The following is a 22800-nucleotide window of genomic DNA, read 5'->3' as shown; positions in this document are numbered from 1 at the left end:
ACGGCAGATTATTTCAAGACAAAGTTGAATACCCAATTAGCCAATAGTACACTATTAAATGAATTATTATTTACTCTGAGCCTTGTGGCGGTTCATCTCTAGGTCAGGCAGCCAATGAGAAAACATCCATTCATTTATATATACTTTCTCTGCACGTATTCAATAAGCAAAGGGAGGGAATGGTTACTTTTGATTTAATCCTGTGTGAGAAAGAAACCCTATATCTAAACGGCCTGCCCCTTTATTCAACAAGTCAGGGGCTGGAGTTCTGCTGTGCTTGGATCACATGCAGCTGCTGTGCTGGCTCCTTTGCATCAGGCTACTGGTGCTACAATCCCTCTCTCATGTCATTTACAGCACAGGGAGCCGGGAATTAAAAGAGAATCTCTCTCTCTGCTCTCAGTCTCCTGTCAGTAGGATCCCACTGTTGCATGAAGTCCCAGGGGCTGCGTCGTACGTCTATATCCCTTGAAAACAAGAGCTGGCACTTGCAGGGAGTGCATGGCAAAAATGGAACAACATTTTGGCCGAACTTTTTACCATGAACTGAAACTTCCATGACTGTTTCCTTCTCAAAAGAATTCAGCCTGCAATAAGGTAAGATATGTTCTTTATTCTTTATTGGTCATTCCCTTATTCATGCAGTGCTGCTCTATTCTCTTGCGACTAAGTAGCAGGAATCAGCGCTCTATTTTCTGTGCCAAATTACCCCAGAGGTCGGGGAACAGAGAAAGGGGATTATAAAGTCATTTCATTTTTATTTCACTCCCTCCAGATTGGGCTATTTCTCTTCTTTATTGCAAGACGAGTCAATGTGATGCGATTTAAAGGCACAGCACTTGGCAGTCATCAGTCTTAATGAAAGGAGTCATTAACCCTTTCACCAATGCTGGGGTCAAGAAAAATAATCTATACACCAATGACCCCCCCCCCCCCTTCCCTCTTTGCAGCAATAGATCAGACTTTGACCTTATATTAAAAAAAATTACTGCCGTATCAACAGATTTATGGAGCAAATTGATTTATTTTCTGTTGGGAATTGGGGGTGGTACATATCAAGGTTAAAGTTATTAAAATTCCATTTCAGGGGAAAATACATGATTTTTGGAAAAACTGATTATCTGGGAAAACAAATTGATATTTAGTAATTTTAAAAAATGTAATTTTTAAATATATGTATGTTGCCCTCCATTCATGCTGTATTTAAGTATGTGCCCAGCAGTAGCTGGTACAGGGTCTGTAATATGTAAACAGCCCAGTACCAGGATGTACTCTCTTAAGGGCGAAGACACACGGAGCTACTTAGTAGCAGCTACTTGTCACGGCTACTAAACGCCAGAAAATACCCTGCCATAGACAATACTGAGAATTACCTCTGCTAAAACACATGTAGAGACAATTATCAGTAAATGATCAGCATTGTCTGTTTTAGGGGCCACAACAAGTAGCTGCTACTAGTAGCTCCGTGTGTCTTCACCCTAAGGGCTGTGACAGACGGGGAGATTAGTTGGCGCGCGACAAATCTCCCTTGTAACGGGCGACTACTCTCCCCGAAATGCCATCCCACCGGCGAGAATGTAAATCGCCGGTGGGATGGCATACACGGCACAGCGATTTGCAGAAATCGGCGAAGTTGCCTTGAGAGGAAACTTTTCGATTTCGGCGCCGCGTATGCCATCCCACTGGTGATTTACATTCTAGCTGGTGGGATGGCATTTCGGGGAGAGTAGTCGCCCGCGACAAGGGAGATTTGTTGCGCGGCAACTAATCTCCCTGTCTGTCCCAGATGATTTGTAATGCATTAGATAGGTGGATTTGTGTATATTCTTCTGCATGGCAAAGCAAGAGTTAAGAGGTCTCTACATATGCCCTAATGGTCTGTGCCGGCACCAACTAGGGTTGCCAATTCACCCCTTTAATACCAGCCACATATTCAGTCTATATCATGCATGGCTAATTAGCAAGTACAGGTATGGGATCCCTTATCTGGAATACCCTTGGTCCCGAGCATTCTGGATAACGAGTCCTATACCTGTACCTCCAAAGAACGTCAGCTCATGAATACGGCACTTTTGTACACTTTGGCATTAAAGTTTTGCCCCAAAATACTCCAAATAACTTCAATTACAGAGTTTTTTTTTTTGGTGCTTTTAACCACATTTTGCTCTTTTCAGCGTTAAATTAAAAGATTTGGTGAAATTACGAATAGTCTTATCAATAATCCCCCCCAAAGACCTGGCAAGTTCATCCAGATGCTGGCTGTTGTTTAACCCCCGGCTGCCTGGATGCTTCATGTAACAGGGAGTCTATGATACCTATCTTTAATGATCGCCTATTTCCGTGCCTGTGTGTGAGCCAAGGGCTTTATGGAAAGGAAAGAATAATGAAACTAAATATATATTTTGATTGAAGAAAGCAACAGAAAGTAATTGTGCTGCTCCAGGCACCGAGCAAGATATAATTGTGTGTGAATGTTGGGGGGGGGAAACTGTGTCATTAAAAAAAAAAAATCTCCTTACTGTTCCTGTTCGCTAGCTCCTTTTATTCCTCATTAACTTCAATCCCATTGTAATCGCTCCTTGTTGCTCGCTGGGGCTGCTGCTGTTGTGTAGGAACATGAAAACAGAACGGAATGAACGTTTCTTTCAGTCCCTGGAGGAACAGACCTTCCAGGGCTTGGGGTTCTGTCAAATTGCAAGGAGGAGTTTTCATTTAGGCTCTGTAATTGAATCTACCAGTATCTGGGGTTGCCACTTACCCCTTTAATACTGGTGACATATTGAATCCACATCCTGCATCCTAGCAATGAACTTGGATGCATGCATGGCTACCTATAAATCAGTGCAGGCTGCGGCATGCATCTAAATTAATTTCTAATTAGCCACGCAGGTTGTGGATTCAATATGTGGCTGGTGTTTAAGGCAGCCCTACATGTCACTCTCTGTGCATGTTGGAACCCAAAAGTATCCTTATAAATAAATTATATATCTTTGTTGGGGCTAAAAATGGCTTTTTCGTAGCAATACATCATTGTTTACACCCCATCGTTGCTTGTTACCCCAACATTCCAGATATTTGAGACAACACACTGGTGAAAGGGTGAAAATAGAGCTTGATAATTCACCAGATGGAAAATTCACCCCTTTCTATTCTCTATTCACTTGTATAGGTGTTTTAGAGAAATTTTTCATCCAAAGGTGAATATAGAGAAAATCTATATAACTCTATATATCCATTTGCCCCTATAAATCCTGCACAAATAAATAGAGAGATTAGGAGTTCACCTTTGGTAAACTGTGCTGAATTCTGTTTTGATCCTTTGGTAATTATTGCCCTAAATATCATATAAAATTGAATAGAGAGAGATGGGTAATTCACCTTTGGTGACCCGTGGCAAATGCTATTTTCAACCTGATAAATAGTTCCATAATGATTCTATATAAGTGAATACAGGGATGAGTAGTTCACCTTCGCTGAACTGTGGTGCCTCAGGTTTCATTCTTTGATAGATATGCCCCCAAATTATAGTCAGAAAATACTGGGGGTGTCTGCAGGCAAATGCTTGCACCCATTGGGCCATGGGTATACTATGGTAATGGCAGTGTGTCCTGGGCCAGTGGAATTTCTAGGGAAAACACATTTGACGTACTGGGGGGACAGAGGGTGCCCAACTTAAAGGTTTAACCTTCTGAAAGCTCAGACTCAGGCACAATGAGATGGCCCCTACACACCAATATTACAGCTACAAATACATTTGCTGGTTCAAGAGTGAATTATTTGCTATGTAAACAGTGTAATTTAGAAATAAAAAGTAAACCATCAAAATCATGACAGAATCCCTTGAAGCAGGTAATAAATTGAATTAAAGAGGTTATATGGCTGTAAACTCACATGGCAGCTGAACACCAGGGAATTGATTTACGTGGATTTGCTATGACTGGCACCTCCGAGCTTTGATAATGAATCACACCGTGAGTAGGACATCACTTAAATGCTGTCATTGATTTACTTGGCTGTCATTCCGCAGGGTTACTGAATGGCCAGTGTTTGTGGTTTAACTAATGAAATGATAATTAATTGTTTAGTTATCTTTTTTCCATTATATCTTATTGGTCTGTAGAGGGGATAATAACTTCTGGGAAGGGTCTGTGGCTGTGGGATAGCAGGTATAGTAGGGAGAGATAGTGCCTATAGTAGCAGTGGGGGATAATAGCCTCTGGGAAGGGACTGGGGCTGTGGGATAGCAGGTATAGTAGGGAGAGATAGTGCCTATAGTAGCAGTGGGGGATAATAGCCTCTGGGAAGGGACTGGGGCTGTGGGATAGCAGGTATAGTAGGGAGAGATGGTGCCTATAGTAGCAGTGGGGGGATAATAGCCTCTGGGAAGGGACTGGGGCTGTGGGATAGCAGGTAAAGTAGGGAGAGATGGTGCCTATAGTAGCAGTGGGGGGATAATAGCCTCTGGGAAGGGACTGGGGCTGTGGGATAGCAGGTATAGTAGGGAGAGATGGTGCCTATAGTAGCAGTGGGGGGATAATAGCCTCTGGGAAGGGACTGGGGCTGTGGGATAGCAGGTATAGTAGGGAGAGATGGTGCCTATAGTAGCAGTGGGGGGATAATAGCCTCTGGGAAGGGACTGTGGCTGTGGGATAGCAGGTATAGTAGGGAGAGATGGTGCCTATAGTAGCAGTGGGATAATAGCCTCTGGGAAGGGACTGGGGCTGTGGGATAGCAGGTATAGTAGGGAGAGATGGTGCCTATAGTAGCAGTGGGGGGATAATAGCCTCTGGGAAGGGACTGGGGCTGTGGGATAGCAGGTATAGTAGGGAGAGATGGTGCCTATAGTAGCAGTGGGGGGATAATAGCCTCTGGGAAGGGACTGGGGCTGTGGGATAGCAGGTATAGTAGGGAGAGATGGTGCCTATAGTAGCAGTGGGGGGATAATAGCCTCTGGGAAGGGACTGGGGCTGTGGGATAGCAGGTATAGTAGGCAGAGATGGTGCCTATAGTAGCAGTGGGGGCATAATAGCCTCTGGGAAGGGACTGGGGCTGTGGGATAGCAGGTATAGTAGGGAGAGATGGTGCCTATAGTAGCAGTGGGGATAATAGCCTCTGGGAAGGGACTGGGGCTGTGGGATAGCAGGTATAGTAGGGAGAGATGGAGCCTATAGTAGCAGTGGGCATGCAAGTCTCTGAGAAAGGACTGAAGAAAAAAGCAGTAACTAATGTGACCAGTGACTTTTTCCTTAGATCACTTTTAGATCTTTCTAAATCATTTGCCACAGATGTTGCACCCCTAGATGTTCCATACTATCATGCTAGTGCCCTTTCCTGGTTTCAATCTTATCATTCTTTTAAAGTGCTGTTCTACCTCCTCGCTCCCTCCTTCTGTTTGGGTTCTTTAAGACTACAGCTTCTCACTCTACACCATATCCGAAGGGAAATTGATTCATTTGAATTCCGGTACCATCTTCATACAGATGACCCCCTGATCTGCTTGTCTGCTCCATAACTCTCTTTCTCCATTTTATTATTTCTCTGTTACACTAGTGCAGATTACAGATGGCTCAGTCTGCGCCTTTTGGCACTTCAGTCTGTTTTAAATACTGCAGTTAGTCATCCACTTATCTCCTTGTTCTGTATCGGCAAATCCCTTCACTGGCTCCCAGTTTCCTCTTGTTTTAAATTCAAGCACTTGCAATTAAGGCTCCTAACCATGAAGCCTCTCCCTACATCAGAGCTCTGATCTCTACATACACTTCTTCCTGCTTCCTGCGCTCTGTGTCCAACCTTCATCTCTCTTCTTCTCTCATCCCCTCATCATATTGCTGCCTGCTAGACTCTCTAGAGCTCTGTACCATTTCCTTTGAATCCTAAAGACCTACCTGTTTAGAGAAGCCTATATGATGCCCCCGGGATTATCAAAAGCCCACATACAAAGTGAAAAGGACAATTTATATTCAGATTCTTGTTCTTCAAACTGTCAGCACCCTTAATCAAATAAACAGGGCCGGACTAGCCTGATAGATTACTAGGGAATTTCCCAGTGTGCCCCATTGTATTACAAATTCCATTGGCCGTATTATGTCAGCCACTGATCTGTGAAATACAGGGGGCCTTAGGGTGCCCAGTACTGAATATTGAGTACAGTTACTTTATCTAACACAATTTAACAAGTGCAAATTTAGGGATGCACCAAACCCCCTTTTTTGGGTTCGGCTGAACCCTCCTAGCGGGATCTGAATCCTAATTAGCGTTTGCTGATTAGGATCGCAAGGGGTTAAAAAAAAAATCCCATTTCCCAATCTGCTCATTTAACCCTTTCGGAATTCTAATTAGCATATGCCAATTTAGGCTAATTAGGATTCGGATTCAGTTCGGCCGGGACCGCAGATCTGGCTGAAACCGAATCCTTAAAAAAAAGGCCGGGATTCAGCCGAACCGAATACGGGATTCGGTGCATCCCTAGCAAAAATACTACTCATACCAATACTCATAGTACCATGTTGACTTGTCCAATTGTCATTGGGGTCAACAAGAAGTTTTTTCTCCTTAAAAGAGATGGCTTCAGGCAGGGGTAGTATATTTCAGCTTCCTCTATATCATCTAGAACAGCGGTTCTAGATGGGGACTAGAACAGAGGTTCTAGGTGGGGGTGGAACAGTGACAAAGGAAGGCCAGTTCCCAGGGCCGGAACTAGGGGTAGGCAGAAGAGGCAGCTGCCTAGGGCGCAATGATTGGGGGGCGCCAGGCAGGAGCCTCTCCTGCCTACCCCTAGTACAGTTTTGCGTCGCGCCGCATCGCATCGCACACCGCGTCGCGCCCCGCCCCCTTGCTGAACTGCACATGCGTGTCAAACCACACACACGGGGGGGGGTGCGATAAAGTGGTGCAGCGGCGGGGTAGCCGACCGGGTTGCCTAGGGCGTCCGGTCGGCTAGGCCTGCCCCTGCCAGTTCCAAAATGTTTTCTTCTAGATAATCTTAAACCCCAAAATTAGGGTTAAAAATAAAAATATACTGCCCCGGATATTCTTAGAGCTTTGGTTTCATGACTGATATATCAGTGTTTAAAATATATTTAAATATATATATCTGTATCCTTCTTAGAAGCTGAAAGAGGGGATCAAATGTTGCACCTTAAAGGTGGGCTTGAACTGAAAGAAGTAATAAAACCTTTGATGTAGAACTTGAACGTGGGTCTTTATTCAGCCTTCTCTGTTATGGATCTATGTAAAGGCTGTAAATATCGGCCGCATTACATCGAGCAAGAGCTGGCCATTGTTACATTGGAAGAACAGAGGTGCCCTTGACTCCCAGCCCTTTAGTGGAACACCTATAAAATTAACACACTGCAGGGCTGACTATAAATCAGTTCATATGCCGCAGGGCTAATTAGTAACCAGTTTGGATGCTTTCTGCCCAGCTGTCTGCAAAGCACTTTAGTATGGAGCCTATATATCATTTCTGGGCTTTTGGTTTTAATGTGATGAAGTGTCAGCCCACTCCTCACCAATCTCCCATGATTCCCACACTGACGCAGTGTCACGGCTATGCTAACCATATAAACACAGTAAGTTAGGTTGTACAAAGACACATGTCCATCAGGTTCAACCTTTCAATAGCTTTGTGTTCATTGATCCAAGGGAAGACAAACAACACTTCCCAGCAGTGCAGGTGACATACATGGGGTAAATGATTCTCTTCTGACCTGAAAACGATAATTGGATTATTCCAGGGATCAATTACGACTGAGTTTAACAAAGCATCATTATATATGCCCTTTGTTGATAGAAAGGCATCTCACCCATCAGTGATTCACTCATTACCTTGTAGATTGTAAGCTCTTTTGGGCAGGGCCCTCTTGTATCGGTTATTGATTGCTTTATATGTTACTCTGTATGTCCAATGTATGTAACCCACTTATTGTACAGCGCTGCGGGATATGTTGGCGCTTTATAAATAATTGTTGATAATAATAATAATAATAATAATAATAATTACCTCTCATGGTAGAGAATCCCATAACCCGACTGCCCCCAGAATACAGAAACCATCCAGGACTTCTTCCCAGCACCTCTCAACTGATATTTTGCCAATTCAATTTTTCTTTTTAGCCCTTATCTTCTTATTTTCTCTTCCCACCTCCTTCCACTCCTCCTTTCTCTGCTCACTAGGGTCTGATTTGGCATCATCTTGTACTACAGCCTCCAACAGCTCCTCTATATTAGGGCACAATTTTCTAATATTCCTCCAAGCCTCTGGGCACTTCCTTTAGGCATGGCCAGTCTTTAGGCAAAGAATACACTTGATTTGCAGACCCTGGGCTGACCAGCATAGTAACAGACCCCCCCTGACTGTACCGGTGAAAATTGACATAGGCAAATAACCTTCAGAATTTAACTTAACCTTGTACCCTCCCACCCAAAGGTCCTCCTCATTCAATATCTTAATGAGGGGATAATACGGTGCACCAAATGAAGATGTCTACTGGTTTCACAGGCTCATTTCTCATAATAATGATGAAATGTTTAAGCTTCAGTTTGTAAACTGGTATAAAATGGCACCATTCTTTTGCACTCTTTGTTGAACTATAACACCCCCAAAACCCCTCCAGCCCCTGAGGCAACTTGAAGCTGAAGTTAAGTTCCGTATCAGTAATGCTGATCATAGAAACAATGTCGTCAGCAGTAAAACCAAGAACCTGCTTTACCTGATTCCTAGTCACAAACCTTCTACCAGGAAACTCTTGCCCTTCCACCTTCAAACAAATTCTTTAATATGAGTTTCCACATCTTCCAAGTCCTTATTAAAAAATGGAAGTTCGCTTATAGCCTTAGTCCTTTTAGGTCCTTTCAGTAGTTCAAAATCTTTAATCAATAAATCAATAGCAACATTTCCTTGGCATTCTTTTAGCTGTAAGGAATTCAATGCTTTCCTCCTATTGTGGAGACAAAATCAAGATCTAAAGTCATCCAATACAACGCCTTCCTGTGCAAAGCATCCAAACAAATGTTCCACTTTTTCAAGATTTTATCTGCCTGCGACCAAGTAACCAGATGCCCAGTCTCCTCCCCTCCCCAAAAAATTGAACTTTAGAAAGATGGTACAAAGTAAAACCATGGGACATGGCATGTCCAACCCTCCCCTTTTGTAGGAAAGTGATCCCTTTTTCAACAGGATTGGACCTACTCCCCCACAGTATCTGGAAGAATAGGATCTCCATCTGAGCATAGAAAGATTCTGGCAACAAGAAAACATATGAAACAAAAAAAGAAAACAGGAACCAAGAAAGTCTGAATAATGTCACCCCTTTCTCTATAGGCCAGCTTCCATGCCCCCCAACGCTGAAGCTCTGCCAGACCAGCATTCAGTTTATCTTCCCAGTTTCCTTTCCCAAATTTAAACCTCAAGATTCTAACTAAACCTGGGGGTACTGGAAATTTCTCAAATTTAAAACTTGGTTCTCCATCTAATGCCCAAAGAGCTTCTGACATTTCATGACTGATCTGTGACCCAGAGGCCTCAGAGTAACCTCTGATGCCTAACATAATGGCCATAACACTACTTCCTCCTTTACAGCTTTCTTAGCTGTTAGCACTCAGTAACCAATCAGTGACTCTTCTTGGCACAATAAGGAAGGCAATTGTCCTTCAATTCTCAATTTGCCTCAGATCCTTTCTCCTTTGATATCAGAATCAAAGAGGAGTACTGTATTGATAGCGAAAGATGTTTTTCTGACAGACAAGCATTAAAGACCTGGACTAATATTAGAGCCAAACTTCATTAAAGATGACATAGAATTCAGCTGCCACAGCATCCGGCCCAGAGCCTTCTTTTTCTGTCTGTCAATCACCAGCAGCACTTCTTCTTCTGTTATTTCTGACACCAAAGGGAAAACTCCAAATCAGCAGTGCTAGAAGCTGGGGTCACCTTTAGGAAAGTTTGAATCTTTTTCCCATCCAAAGCCCTTTCTTTGTTAAGATCTGTATAGTAGGCCCTCCAGGATACAATCCCTAGACATTTCCAAATTTCCCTGAAAGTCATAAAGGCCTTCAACCAGTTCCTTTTGACCATCTCCTTACAGTTATGTTTAAGGTCTGGGGAACACAAAGTCCCATAGTCCCAATACCAAGGATTTAAGCCGGTTATACTGATGCTGCTTTAAGTACTTTAGCCGGTTCAACTTTTTCCCCTCCTTCCCTTTCAAAACAGGTTTCAAGTTTTCTTTTTAAAGCCTGGCTCTCCCTTTCTTTAGCCCTTCCCAGATCCCAAATCCACAAAGTCCACTAATTTCAAAAAAGCCTTGAAAGCAGCTTTCATCTCCTCCTCTTCCAGAATCCCTTTCCAAAGACCTTTACCAAACCCTGAACGTCACCCTCCAAGTCTAAGGATCTAACTCTTCCTTTTTCCCCTCTCCTCTTCCTCCATCCTTCCTAACTCTTCTGACTCCTCAACTACCTCCCCCCATGACTTCTCTCCTAGCAACTTAAACCAATTTTGGTTCACAATTGTCATTTTACCAACTGCATTTTTTTTTTTTAGCCTTCCTTTTCCTATTTTCCTGCCCTACCTCCTCCCACTCCTCTACTCTCTCCTGCTCAGTAGAAACAGGGATGACACCATTTTGAACTGCATTCTCCACCTGTGTTCGTGCCTGTTTTTGTACATCTAAAACATCATCCCCCATATTCTCACTCAACTGCTCTTCTATTTTTGGACACAATTTTTGTAATATTCTTCCAAGCCTCTGGACAATTCCTATAAGCATGGTTATTTTTAAGACAAAGATTATGTTTTATTTGGAAGATGTCTTTACAAATAGCCCTCTGAGCACTTTGTATCCTCATCCAAAATAGTAATAAGAGGGGATAACACATTGCATTGTCTCTTGAGCTGAATCAGAATACCTTCCGGATGCACAGTTATATAGTTTAGAGACCAGGATAACCCTAAAATGCTCCCATTCTTTTTTTGGCTAAATTGTAAGGCCTCCAAAATTTCTCCAACCCCTGAGGCAATTAAAAGCTTAAGTCAAATGATGTATCTGTGATACTAAGCATAACAAAAATATCAAACAAAGAAATCATACAAACCTTCTACCAGGAAAATATTCTTTTTCACCAGTCCACTTAATTGTAACAACATTTCTGGGCTGATCATACTCCTCTTCCTCCTCCTGCCCATCAGCCTCTCAAACAACTTTTTTTCCCCCCAAACACTGCCCCCTTACTTTGGTGCCCCCCCCCCCCCCCCGTGTAACATCATCAAGAGGTTTTTGTTATGATACAGTTCCTTCCAAGGCTCAATCAAGTCCAATATCATTTTTGTTTGAAAGTCCACCTCCTCGAAATCTTTACTCAAAAAAGCAAGTTCTCTTATAGACTCTGTTCTCTTAGACCCTTTTATTAATTTTAAATCTTTAATTAACAAATCAATGCCCTTTGTCAAGGCAGATTGCTTAGTTTCCATGCACTTGAGTTCATTTAGGGCACTTATAATCTTGTCATATATAATTACATTACTTTTCCCAGCACCTCCAGAGTCTTTTTCCTTAGACAGTAAAGGACTTCAAGAAACATACCTCAGATCAGCATTAGCAGCTTTTCCCCATTAGAAGAAATAACAGCCTCTGGGCCCTCCTCTCCCCAAAAACACCAGCATCAGCCTTAGCTAGGTCACTCACTGCCTTCCCAGCCCTTGCTCCCAATGTTTACCAGACTATCTAACAGTTCGCCAATGAGACTTCCATCACCTTCCAGATCTAGTCCCATCACAGCAGCGCCACAGTTCCCTACAGAGTCTCCAGCATCAGGTTCCAAACCCAGGTGGCTCTCAGTGTTTTCCTAAATTCCCCAACAAAGAAGGAATCCCTTTCTGCAGCCTTTGTAAACCCACAAGCTTTGTGTGCAAAGAACATTCCTTTGCTGTATATCATACATATGGGAAGGATGTACCATATTGTTTGCCTTAGACAGTACAGCAGTGATCCCCAACCAGTGGTTTTTGAGCAACATGTTGCTCCCCAACCCCTTGGATGTTGCTCTCAGTGCCCCCAAACCAGGGAGTTATTTTTGAATTCCTGACTTGGGGGCAAGTTTTGGTTGAATAAAAACAAGATTTACTACCAGCCCCTGTAAGCTGATAGTGTGCATAGAGGCTGCCTAATAGCCAATCTTAGCCCTTATTTGGCTCCTCCATGAACTTTTATGGTGTTTGTGTTGCTCTCCAAGTCTTTTTACATTTGACTGTGGCTCACGAGTAAGAAAGGTTGGGGACCCCTGAAGTACAGTATGAGGGTACAGCCCAGAACATTGCTTCTCTGTATATTTGTATTTATACATCTGGGAGGGAGGTGCCATATTGTTTCCCTTAGACAGTACAGTATGGGAGTACAGTTAATTGTGTGCCCAGAACATTCCTTCTCCGTATATTTGTATTTATACATATGGGAGGGAGGTGCCATAGTGTTTCCTTAGACAGTACAGTATGAGGGTACAGCTTATTGTGTGCCCAGAACATTCCTTCTCTGTATATTTGTATTGATACATATGGGAGGGAGGTGCCATAGTGTTTCCCTTAGACAGTACAGTATGAGGGTACAGCTTATTGTGTGCCCAGAACATTCCTTCTCTGTATATTTGTATTTATACATATGGGAGGGAGGTGCCATATTGTTTCCCTTAGACAGTACAGCATGAGGGTACAGCTTATTGTGTGCCCAGAACATTCCTTCTCTGTATATTTGTATTTATACATATGGGAGGGAGGTGCCATACTGTTTCCCTTAGACAGTACAGTATGGGGGTACAGCTTATTGTGTGCCCAGAACATTCCTTCTCTGTATATTTGTATTTATACATATGGGAGGGAGGTGCCATATTGTTTCCCTTAGACAGTACAGTATGAGGGTACAGCTTATTGTGTGCCCAGAACATTCCTTCTCTGTATATTTGTATTTATACATATGGGAGGGAGGTGCCATATTGTTTCCCTTAGACAGTACAGTATGAGGGTACAGCTTATTGTGTGCCCAGAACATTCCTTCTCTGTATATTTTTACATATGAGTAAGTACCACTGAATATGGTATCTGTGCTTGTGTAGCCAGCGCTGCAGTTAAGAAAGCTCAGCATTTGCCACAGTGATGTTGACAATGTAAATTTTAGATTTAGGGTTACTAACTATGTATTAGACTTTTATGGGCCAACCTATAGTTCTAAAAGCATTGATGATTTATAGGAGTAGCATTTCAGTTGCACTAGGTGAAAACTTTTTATGGTTTTAGTAAAGGCTTAAATAGCTTGTATTCCACCAGTGACATTATATAAAGAGAGATGCCGACATGATTTTCCCTTGACCCAATGCAGCTGTTATGTGCTCTGCCTTAGGGGCCTACAGTGTTAAGCTGGTGTATGTTTCAGCTGGTACATCAGCTCAATGTGTATCAAGAACTATTGTTTCAATGATATATTCAGTATTTTTCTGGAACATTAACTTCCTTATAGTCTAGAAGTTTGGTCACTCAGGGCTACAGTAGATTTTCCACAGCACCTGTGCCCGGCTTTTATTCTATATCTCATATACTGGGAATGCTGTACCCAGACACCCACAACAGCCCTTATTCACAATGGGTGCCTGGGCAGACCCACAGGCAGAGGACAACAGGCCAATGAGATTTTCAGACTTCCCCAACCTATATTTGAATGAACCCAATAAAACAATTCCTTTGGTCCTATGCATGGACCAATAGGCTGCTGAATTTTGCAATTGGAAAAGTCAACACACAATGTATGGTCAGCGTAACTTTACACTGGCTTCCAGCCCTGATAGAGCATATAGTATAACTTCTCACCAAGATGCCCAGTGCAACAGAATTGTTTCTGCCCATCTGGCAACTCCCAGAGCCAGCAGCACTCAACGGCTTGGCTCTTTTGAGTGAACCTTCCATTCTCTGACTTTGCTGGGGCCTTCTACTGGGTGACTGGATCCCACCATGCCATCAGAAAACTTACTGGACAAGGTGAACTACTTGGTATATTTGTTAAATGGCATGTTAAGGTTCTTATTTTTGTTTAGTTCCCCTTTAAAAGTATCTGCATTTGCCACTGCATATAATAAACCTTTGCTGTTGTTCCGTGTCTCTTTGTTCTTCCTTCAGTCAGAGATCCATGTTCCTCACCATTTGCAAGCCGACAAGCCTAAAGCGAATAGGAAGCCTCCGATAAGCATAGGCATTAAGTCAAAGTCTTCAGAAAGCTTTCAGGTCCCAATGGGGTTCAGCCAATCAATAAGGAGAAGAAGACAAAGATTACTAGAGGAGGTTTACCATATGAAAGAGCCCATCTCTGCCTAATGATCACCTTTCTGAACATGCTAAACATGAGTGCCATTTGCATTTCCAATTTCTAGCGGTGTCAGAATCCATCTTGCTCAGTGTATCCGCCGTAACTGTGTGATTTCCCTGTGCCCTGGATAGACACATAGAACCTGTGCAACTTGCCTTAAATAAGATACAGAAATTGTCTAGAAAGCTTGCAAGATTATGGTATTCTGTTAGCCATTACATACATCACACGGGTGCCAATCTTCCCCTCCATCTGCTGTGAAATGTTCCTGCAATTCAATTTAATGCATGCATCCATAGAGTAAAAGGTCACTGCTTAAAATAAGAAGAAAAAAACAGATTTCACCTTTACCAACTGAAACGTATACATTCCTATTGCAATAAGTATTCAGCAAGGTATGCATGTCTAGCGGAATAAGTACTCAGCGTTAAATGAGATGGTTCGGCTTGCGCGGAACACCAGGATGGGGCTGAATCGTGGGTTCTGTAGATCCTCAGTCCGAGCATTTTGATTACTTGACAAAAATAATCAACAAACAGGAATGTTACATTATTTTGCCAAAAGAAATATTTAATTCTTCATTAAAAAATAAGGGAAAGGATAATTGGTTGCAAGGGTTCCATTCTCTGGTGGCTTATAGGGAGGGGAAGGACACTAAATAGTGATACAACAGATTATCAGTCTATGGGCCACACCTTATATAGAGAGAGGCATGCTGGGTAAAACAGAACTATGAGGAACTCTGGGGCTGATTATAGGCAAAAGTACACAGTTTCCTTCTGGCCCTGGACTTAAAGAGCCACACAATCTCCTGGGTAAAATGACATATTTTCAGCCTTTGCTCTCATTATACAGTATTATTTTCCTTTCCAGCCCATGGCCTTCAGTTGACATTGGACTAAAACTCCCAGAATTCACTGGCCGTTCATCAGCTGGGAGGCTACCATCAGGAAATCCTTTTTTAGGTTTCCAACCCAAGCCTTATTGAAATAACCATGGCAGATGCAGTCAGAATGTTGGGTGCATATGAGCCCCACTAGATTTTGGGGGTGGGGGCTGTGTCCCTGTTCTTATCAACCTATATGATTGTCCGTAGACTATTTATAGTCATCCAAGCATATGCCAAAGCCCCCTTATTGATTTTCAAGATTTACTGAGCAATTCATCAATGACAGTAATGAGTTTGAGCCAAGAAATAACTTCTCCCTTTCCCATGATTTCATTTTCCTTCCCAAGGACTTTCTCAGATGAGGAAAAATCTATATGGAGTTCCTTTAGAGAACCGTGTCGCTGGTCAAGGTAGTAATTACTGTTTCACTGGTAAGGTCGGCCTGGGAGTCTCAGTTGTTGTGGAACCACCAATGGCTTGTTTCATGGAATACCCCTAGTGAAATCAATTTGGAGCCCCCTTCGAGAGATCTTCTGCTGGACCAGACACACACACACACACACACTGGATTGGATGGCCTTTACCTGCATCAAATTCACAATTAATAAAAACAAGGTGCATCTGGAGTTTTGTGCACTTCTCCAGGTGCAATCAGCACAAGGTCACTAAGTGTAGGAGGGGCTAGCACTATATATATTGGGGTCTTCAGAGCACAAAGGGATAGTAAATGAAACCAGAGTTTGCCATTGTTCCTTTGGGAGTTTGGCTGATTAAACCATACTGGCCGACTGTTAAGGTTTATATTTCCCCATAGTTGTGGGCAGTTTTCTATAAGATCAAAGGTGACCCGTCTAAACTGATAATTTTACCTGTTAATGGACAATGTTGGCCTTTTCCCTTCCTCTCAGTTATGGCCCACAGTCAATAGTATTTGGCTACACCTGTGTATGGCCATGTCATACAATATCCCCAGGCCAGATGGTCAGGTACAAGTTTATGGCCACTCTTAAGGTGCCCATACACCTTAAGATCCACTTGCTTGGAGATGTCGCCAAGCGAGCGGATCTTCTTCCGATATCCCCACCTACGGGTGGGCGATATCGGGAGAATCCAGGCTAATCCAGGCTAATTCGATCGTTTGGCCCTGGGGCCAAACAATCAAATTATTACGGCTGGTATAGGCAAAGTCGGTCCGGGGACAGCATCAACGAGCCGCATCAATGTCCCCGATCCGACTAGATTTTCTAACCTGCCCGATCGAGATCTGGACGATTTCAGGCCAGATATTGGTAGGGCAGGCCCGTCGGTAGTGCCCATACACGGGCCGATTAGCTGCCGAATCAGTCTAAGGGACCCATATCGGCAGCTAGAATCGGCCCGTGTATGGGGACCTTTACAGTCCTGTTGTGAGCATTATACTATAAGTTCATTTTCAGCTAAGTTTCCCCTTTAAATACCAAACTAGAAAGCTGCAAGGGGAAAAACTTCAATGACTCATTTAAAACATATTTAAAAATAACTATCACCATGTCTTAATAATGTCACCGTCTCCATTACACTAAAAGTTAATGGCATTTTTAACTTTCCTTATGAAAAATTGGCAAACTTCATTAGTGGGAAGGATACAGAGACGTTTCAAGTTCATCGGAACCACTCACAGTTATGAGCTGCTCAATCTGCCTGGCAATTTATTTCCTCCGCGCACATAAAACATGTCAGATGATATTGCGGAACAGTGTAAGGACTACTTCACCATTGCCAGCTTCCTAGCTGTCCTTCATTAAAGAACATGGCTAGGGCCAGCTTTAGGGTGGGGCAGAGGGGCCACATTCTTACTTGGGGACCCTTAAATATAAAAGAATGCTGTGTCCTAATATTCTTAGTATTTGGAATATGAACCACTTCTGGCCTTATAGGGTCATGTGATGCCAAAGCTAATAACAACCAATCCGATTGGTCTATGGTTTTCTAGACCCAACCATTCATTATACCTGCCTTTCTCTGCTTCTCCCTGGAACAGCGTAAGCTGGCCATTCACGCGCCAATATTATTGTACGAAACGAGGTTTCAGTGCGTGTGTGGTGGATCGTCAAGACGACAGATATCGCAAAAGCCTTGGATATCGGTATCTATCAGGTGGGACAAAAGATTTTGATTGGGCCAATGGTCGCAGGAAAGATCGTAATTAGTGATGAGCGAATTTTGTTGCCAGAATCGCAGCGAATTTCCACATTTCTGCATTGGCGAAACTTCAGAGAAAATTTGCAGCGGGAAAATTAGTCGCGTGTCAAAAAAAAGTTGCGGTCGCATCAAAAAAGGGCGCAGTCACGTCAAAATGGGTGCAGTCGCATAAAAAAGGGCGCGCATCCGCGTCAAAATGGGCGCGGGCGACAAAAAGAGACATGGGTGAAAAAAACTGCAGAGGGAAAATTAGTCATGCATCAAGAAAAAGTCACGGTCGCATGAAAAAAGGGCGTGGTTGCGTAACAATGGGCGTGGTCACATAAAAAAGGGCGTGGTCATGTCAAAATGGGCGCGGGGTGACAAAAAGAGACGTGGGTGAAAAAAAAATTGCAGAGGGAAAATTAGTCGCACATCAAAAAAAGTCACGGTCGCATGGAAAAAAAGGTGTGGTTGCGTCAAAATGGCGTGGTCGCATAAAAAAGGGCGCGGTCACGTCAAAATGGGCACAGGGCGACAAAAAAGAGACGTGGGTGACAAAAAAATCATGCGACAAACACGTTTTGCAAATTTTTTGCTGTTTTGCCGATTCGCTCATCACTAATCGTAATTGTAAGGTTTAGGACCACCTTTAGTTAACCCTATAGTTACCCTTGCGAAACCTGTATTATATAAATACACACACGTGGTAAACTGAATATTTATTGGTTTTGCCCAACGCACAGTCAGTCCAGATATATAAGCGCAGCATAGTCATGCGTGAAGGGAACACGGGGAAGACTCCCACATGCGTGTAGGATGGGAAAATGAAATTCCTAACCCCGCATCCAATGAGAGTTTAGAATTCATTTATAGCACTTGGCATCACTTCATTAAATCTGGGGATTATTGGCCACACGCTGAGATCTGCTCCAGCAAATACATTCGCTTTATTACTATAATAAATTGGAAAAATGTAAATGATTTAGAATGTGAGAAACATGCGCAGTCCGGTCCCTTTCCTACAGGCAGACCCAAACCTCTAGAAATTCAACTGCCGGGCAAATATATATTTTTAAGGAATCATTTTTAATGGATTTCAGTGCAATTTCCAGGGTTGATGTTGATGTTACTTCATTTACATATAATAAAATACCACACATTTTTTCATGAAAGAATGCTTCACCCTTAATAATGCCTGGCAGCACAGAGTAACAGCATAGAATACATTTATCCTGTAGTTTATATTAGGAACCTACCTATTAGTAACTAATTGCTAGGGGGGGAAATGTGAGCAGAGCAGGCAGTAACCCTTCCAACACTTTCCCCTGTCTCTGTCCCTATATATTAGGTACCTATCTAGTGCTACCAACCCCTATTTCTGTAGGGAAATGAGAGCAGAGCAGGCAGTAACCCTTCCAACACTTTCCCCTGTCTCTGCCCCTATATATTAGGTACCTATCTAGTGCTACCAACCCCTATTTCTGTAGGGAAATGAGAGCAGAGCAGGCAGTAACCCTTCCAACACTTTCCCCTGTCTCTGTCCCTATATATTAGGTACCTATCTAGTGCTACCAACCCCTATTTCTGTAGGGAAATGAGAGCAGAGCAGGCAGTAACCCTTCCAACACTTTCCCCTGTCTCTGTCCCTATATATTAGGTACCTATCTAGTGCTACCAACCCCTATTTCTGTAGGGAAATGAGAGCAGAGCAGGCAGTAACCCTTCCAACACTTTCCCCTGTCTCTGCCCCTATATATTAGGTACCTATCTACTGCTACCAACCAATATTTCTGTAGGGAAATGAGAGCAGAGCAGGCAGTAACCCTTCCAACACTTTCCCCTGTCTCTGTCCCTATATATTAGGTACCTATCTAGTGCTACCAACCCCTATTTCTGTAGGGAAATGAGAGCAGGGCAGGCAGTAACCCTTCCAACACTTTCCCCTGTCTCTGTCCCTATATATTAGGTACCTATCTAGTGCTACCAACCCCTATTTCTGTAGGGAAATGAGAGCAGGGCAGGCAGTAACCCTTCCAACACTTTCCCCTGTCTCTGCCCCTATATATTAGGTACCTACTAGTGATGGGCGAAATGTTTCGCCAGGCATGGATTCGCAGCGAATTTCCGCGTTTCGCGAAACGGATGAAAAAATTCGCTGCGGAAAAATTCGCCGCACGTCCAAAAATTGTCGCGGGCGTCAAAAAAGAATTGTCGCGGGCGTCAAAAGAATAGCCGCGCGTCAAAAGTATAGCCGCGGGCGACAAAACAATAGCCGCGCGACAAAATAATAGCCGCGGGTGACGAAACAATAGCCGCGCGACGAAATAATAGCCGCGTGCGACAAAATAATAGCCGCGTGCGACGAAACAATAGCCGCACGACAAAACAATAGCCGCGGGCGATGAAACAATAGCCGTGCGACAAAATAATAGCCGCGGGTGACAAATTTTTTTTGTCGCACAACATTTTCGCCGTTTTGCGAATTTTTCGCCGTTTCGCGGATCTTTTTAAAGATTCGCAAATTTTTCGGCGAAGCGAAACGGAACAGATTCGCTCATCACTAGTACCTACCTAGTGCTACCAACCCCTATTTCTGTAGGGAAATTAGAGCAGGGCAGGCAGTAACCCTTCCAACACTTTCCCCTGTCTCTGTCCCTATATATTAGGTACCTACCTAGTGCTACCAACCCCTATTTCTGTAGGAAATGAGAGCAGGCAGTAACCCTTCCAACACTTTCCCCTGTCTCTGCCCCTATATATTAGGTACCTATCTAGTGCTACCAACCCCTATTTCTGTAGGGAAATGAGAGCAGAGCAGGCAGTAACCCTTCCAACACTTTCCCCTGTCTCTGCCCCTATATATTAGGTACCTATCTAGTGCTACCAACCCCTATTTCTGTAGGGAAATGAGAGCAGAGCAGGCAGTAACCCTTCCAACACTTTCCCCTGTCTCTGTCCCTATATATTAGGTACCTATCTAGTGCTACCAACCCCTATTTCTGTAGGGAAATGAGAGCAGAGTAGGCAGTAACCCTTCCAACACTTTCCCCTGTCTCTGCCCCTATATATTAGGTACCTATCTAGTGCTACCAACCCCTATTTCTGTAGGGAAATGAGAGCAGAGCAGGCAGTAACCCTTCCAACACTTTCCCCTGTCTCTGTCCCTATATATTAGGTACCTATCTAGTGCTACCAACCCCTATTTCTGTAGGGAAATGAGAGCAGAGCAGGCAGTAACCCTTCCAACACTTTCTTTTTTTCTTTGTCCCTATAATTCTAGCAGTGGAGGTAATGGGGAAACATAATTAATGAAAAATTTAGCAGTAACTTGCTGGATATTTTGCTTTCTTCAGCCTAGGAAAAGGAAATCAGAGTGATGGAAAAATACAAAACCGTGTGTTGCCATAAGGAAGCCCCTTGTGCCCTTTTGATAAATGACCCCCACTAAATGTGCTGTCTAAATTGCACACTCTAGTTGATTCCAATTTATAATAAGGGGCATTTATTTTCCCTTATCAGCTCAGTGTTAGAATCCTATTAGTCATTTCATGTCTGGGAAGAATGATATATGGATGTAATTTTGAGATTAAGTTTAAAAGTCAAATTGGGCTGAAATGGAGCACATTATCTATATATTTAGTCTCGATGTATTAACCAGAATCGCAGGCTTTGTTGCAAATGTCCAGGGTCCAATCCCCATGTGCTCCAGTGCAATGTTCTCTATGTGATTAGTGTGGTGGGGGGGGGGCAGAGCAGTGACTGATTCACATAATTGTGCGCAACACCATGGTCGGACTGTGCAAATATAACAATTAAGGGCCCCAAAACATTGATACGTTGACCTATTATACCTTAATAATACCTTATATACTTACATATTTTTTGTTGCCCGCGCCTTTTTTGTCGCGACCGAGCCTATTTTGTGCCCAACTTGCGGCGACCGCAACTTTTTTTGACGCAGCCAATTTGCCAATGGTGAAATGCGGAAATTCGCTGCAAATCCACGCCTGGCGAAAAAATTCCCTGTAATTGTTTCGAGGAAACCTTGCCCTTTGGCTTCTATTAAAGAAACGCATATAGCAGTGGAGGGGGCAGCACGTCTCGCCCTCACCCCTTGTTTCTAGAAGTCTTACCATTCAGTAACCCTATAAACAGATACACTTGTTCCCTGCAGCATTAGAGGAATTTCTGCTGATAGACAGACATTGTCTGTGTTCTGAACAATCCTTTGCCCTGTGTGTGGGTAAGAGCTCTGCCCCGTGGCAAGTTCTCTCAGATACGCAAACATACGTGGTTGTCTCGTGGTGTGAAATACTCTTCCGGCAATGGGGCCTCTTCCATCACAATACTTTCCCTGGCAATAAGCTTCCTTAGTACCCTAAGGGATTATGATTGAAGATTTATATTGTCAGTGATAAAATCATAAGACGAAGCCGCGTGGGAAATAGGTTATACCCAATAATATTTTCTTTTGTAATTACTGTACTAAAAGAGGGGTGTTTTTTCTGTGCCTATGGGGTGGGAATTTGCCATATACATATACATCCCAGTAGGGGGCCTAATGCTGTTTGCTACTACAATGCACTTGCTGTTGAATCTATATTGAATTAATGCCCCATAAGTAGAAGTTGGTTGGTCACTCCCTGCCCCACACCCCTGGGTACCAGAAATCTATTACCGTAAATACAGGGAGGGTACTTTTGCCTACCAGTGACAGAATCAGACCTGAGTATCAAATATTAATTGTCCTTTAGTACTAATAACTAACTGGATTTTATGACTGCTTTAACCATTATAGGAGAGCTAAGTAGTCATTAAGTAATTTGCTGGCTACATATTAAATTTTATAGGGCTCCTGTATTTGTTCATGCTTATAGCAGCTCAGTAAATCTATATCTATCAGAATATATATATATCCCTACAATGGCTCCCACACACCTCAGCCAGGTGGCAATGCCAATATAGGGCCATTAAGGAGGCTAGAGCATCTAGAATATTCTGCAGGGACTTGCATGATATTAACCCCCCCCCAAGTCTAAATATGTGAACATTCCTGTATGGCCTGTAATGCCCTGATTGGATATCTGCTCTGTCCCTGACCACACAATGTTATGTTATTTAATTTTGTAATAATGAAGACATTTTATTGTTTTTGTCTATGTCCTGCCTACAATGTGTCCCTGTCCCCATACAAAAACATACCGAAGCCCCTGGATACAGGGACATGATTCCCTAGAGCTGTTAATGTCACACAGACACTGTACAATGTGACAGCCAGAGTCAGACATTCATCAGACATCCCACTGTCTGTACACAGAGGCCATGACTTGCCTAACAATCAGGTTATTTACAGGACGGCGGCCAAATGGGGCCATGTGGTAGCCTTGCGCCAACCAACCGAGA

General features: G+C 43.2%; 1 protein-coding gene across 1 annotated transcript in view; it reads left to right on the top strand.

Annotated features, from left to right (window-relative positions):
- Positions 1–391: 391 nt before the first annotated feature.
- opn7b (opsin 7, beta) overlaps positions 392–22800 on the top strand; it is a 41455-nt gene continuing 19046 nt past the window's right edge. The window contains 1 exon segment of the mRNA NM_001079378.1: positions 392–597. The gene's annotated coding sequence lies outside the window, so the exon portion shown is untranslated.

This window comes from Xenopus tropicalis, chromosome 10 (genome assembly GCF_000004195.4).
Source record: "Xenopus tropicalis strain Nigerian chromosome 10, UCB_Xtro_10.0, whole genome shotgun sequence".
NCBI lineage: Eukaryota > Metazoa > Chordata > Amphibia > Anura > Pipidae > Xenopus > Xenopus tropicalis.
The sequence above is the reverse complement of the archived record's forward strand: the minus strand, read 5'-3'. Positions and strand labels throughout refer to the sequence as shown.